The 2,991-nt window shown below is 31.6% G+C and overlaps 1 pseudogene; it reads right to left on the bottom strand.

The window, feature by feature from the left end:
* Positions 1–1,146: 1,146 nt before the first annotated feature.
* LOC145138012 (protein ROH1D pseudogene) lies at positions 1,147–2,642 on the bottom strand (annotated as a pseudogene).
* Between the last annotated feature and the right edge of the window lie 349 nt (positions 2,643–2,991).

The following is a 2,991-nucleotide window of genomic DNA, read 5'->3' on the forward strand; positions in this document are numbered from 1 at the left end:
GACAAAAGTGCCTGGTCATCAATTTGAAATGGTCAAAAGTCAATACCATCTTGAATCACGGAATGAAATCGAACAAGTGATATCTGATATGGTTCGTTTGGCATTTTTTATGTGGATATTCTGATACTTTCTTTTATTATGTATTTTAATAATATCCATATTTGATCTCACGATAATATATGATTTTTTCTTAATTTAAAGCATAAAGTGTTTTTCAATTTTTATAACTTTATTTTAGCTTCTAACATGGTCGTATATATTTTCTTATTTTACTCCCGATATAAACGTGTGCAATAAACTAATAACTATTTGTTTGTTGTTCTTTAGTGTATATATATATACCCATGCATCATTGGGTAGACACAACAAGTATTGAAATAGAGTAACAAAAACTATGAATATCTTTATATTTGTATCAGTCGTATATATTTGCCTTTTCATAAGCACCTATAATGGTCTAGAAGTGTGTAATAATTGCTATATTAAATAGCTTTTTGATTTTACGTTTTTTTAAGCTAAAAGTTAAAACTCATATTACGAAATAAATTTTTTTATTTATATCAAATTTTTTGTTAAGCTAAAAGTTACAAACTCCTAAAAACCTTATGTAAACACATGACTTAATTTGGACATATAATAACTACTATTAACTAGTTAAAGAAAAAAACCCTACATCAATGTATTAAGACATTATTATAATAAATAAAAAAAATCTACATTAATGTATCAAGACATTATTATAGTAACAAGTTAAAGATAAAAAACCTATATTAATGTATTAAGACATTATTATAATAACAAGTTAACGATAAAAAAAAACCCTATATTAATGTATTAAGACATTATTGAGGAACTATTTGTCCTTTTTTCTTTCAACTACTCTCACCATAAAATTGATTAATATTATGCAATTTGCAAACTTCATCAATTTTACATATATCATGTCCAATCTAGTCTTATCTTGAATTTTTTATCTGGCAAATACAAATCGTAAAACCTCAAGAATAGATACAAATATCAACAAGTTAACAAATCAGAAACCATATCATTATTAAAATCACATCCTAATATGCATCAAAAATCTAAATCAAACACAAATAAAACCTTAATGTCATATAAGAACCGTTTGTATATCAAAATCAAACCTTATTAATGGCATATTAAACTAAATACATGCCATTCAACGTGAGAATTAATAATTAATGAGATACATCTACACGAGATGAACACATGAACATGCATAGTTCATGAATTTCCAAATACAATTCATATCCTAAATATATTCTCTATACATATATTGATTTGATTTAATTAATAGCTTCGTTTATCGAGTCCTTGTGTTCTACTGCTCACAATTCGATGAAAAACGTCTCTCACTTGCTTCTCCAATGGATCCAGACCTTTCTTAATAGCTTCAGACACCATCTCCACTTCCTCCACCCTCTTTCTCACCTCCGATTCCTGTTCTTCCGCCAATGGAAACTGCAACGAATCACACAATTCGTTTACAAAACGAGCAGATCTCTCGATCCCTTCAATCTCCTTCAACAATCCACAAGCATTTCTCCTCCCTCTCTTCTTCGATTCCTCCAAAATTCTCTCGTGCAGACTAATAATCGGAGATCCCCAATTGAAATTCTTTGGTATGTTGAAATGGGATTGTAGTCCACGATCTTGACAAGGGATCGCAGCTACCAAAGTCCACATCACGAATAACAGGACATTGTTCATCGTGTAAACAGCTACAGGAATGACGTCGGTAGTCTTGGGAGGAACAATGTTGTTTCCGATTGCTTGAAGTTGTTTTGAAGCCGACCAAGATCTTGAAACACTCCACGAGAATGATTTGAATTTCTTCAAGGATTTTTGATGATTTGGGGGATCTTTACCGAAGGATCTGTTTCTATGAGCGAAAGCGGAGTTGGATTGTTTATCGTCAATCATTCCGATTGTTAACTCGATTAGCGCCTTTTTAGCTCGCCGGAATTGAGCTTCTCCGAGATATCGTTGATTACCCAAAGCACATGAAACGATCTCCAGTTGTTTCTGCCATTGTCGGATCTGTTCAATTCCATCTCTAATTGCATTACAAACATCTAATCCTTTGACACTCCTTTCGAAATAATCCAGAACCAACTTATCACTCATGTAAGATTGGTTGTTGAATAATATGGCTTTGAATTCTTCTTGACAACACAGGAAAACATCTAGAAGATCAGAAACCCACGAAAGAGAAAGGAATTCATGTGAATCGACCCGAGACAAATCGATAAACCTCTGAGTTACATGTCTTTGAAACGCTTCAACCTCTTGTTCCTGACTTGTGGCCTCATGAATCACTGGATCTCGTTTCATACTCAGTATTGAACGCCGAAAACGTGTGAAAGATGGAGATGATGAACCTTGATAATCAGTTGACGCCATTATCTTGACAGAAGAACAGTTCAAGTTCGAAAAAGTGAATGATCAGTGTGAATATGAACAAAGAAATGGGTAGTGATGAGTTATGTTCCAATTTTAGGAGTTTTAAAGGAATTTGAGAAAAACCCAATTGGAATCTTACACAAATAACAATGGAGAAATGTAAGAAACCTGTAAATTGGAGAGTGAAGAGAGAATTTGGAGTGGATGAATGTTAGAAGTTCTAAAAGGGTTTTAAAGGAGGAAGGTTTGATATTGACCGCGTTTTTTATGGCGTCTTCAAGATGTTGGACTCATTACTCAAACTACTGTTTCTACAGTGACTTTTAAATTAAAGTTAAAAATTAGTTTATTCTAAAAAATTAAATTCATCTTTGAAACATTATAACAAAGACTTGAAGGCTTTTTTAATTACATGTTGTATTTAAAATTGATAAGTATTATTAATGCTTTAAGTACCAGATAGTCTGTTTGGCATAAAATTTAAAGTTTGTCTAGAATGGAATTAATGAATTATACTTTAGTCGCATAATTATATGTTACATAATATACTTTTGTTAAAGAAAAATA

The sequence above is a fragment of the Lactuca virosa genome, chromosome 9 (genome assembly GCF_052849685.1).
Source record: "Lactuca virosa cultivar CGN04683 chromosome 9, Lactuca_virosa_CGN04683_v6, whole genome shotgun sequence".
NCBI classification, from domain to species: domain Eukaryota; kingdom Viridiplantae; phylum Streptophyta; class Magnoliopsida; order Asterales; family Asteraceae; genus Lactuca; species Lactuca virosa.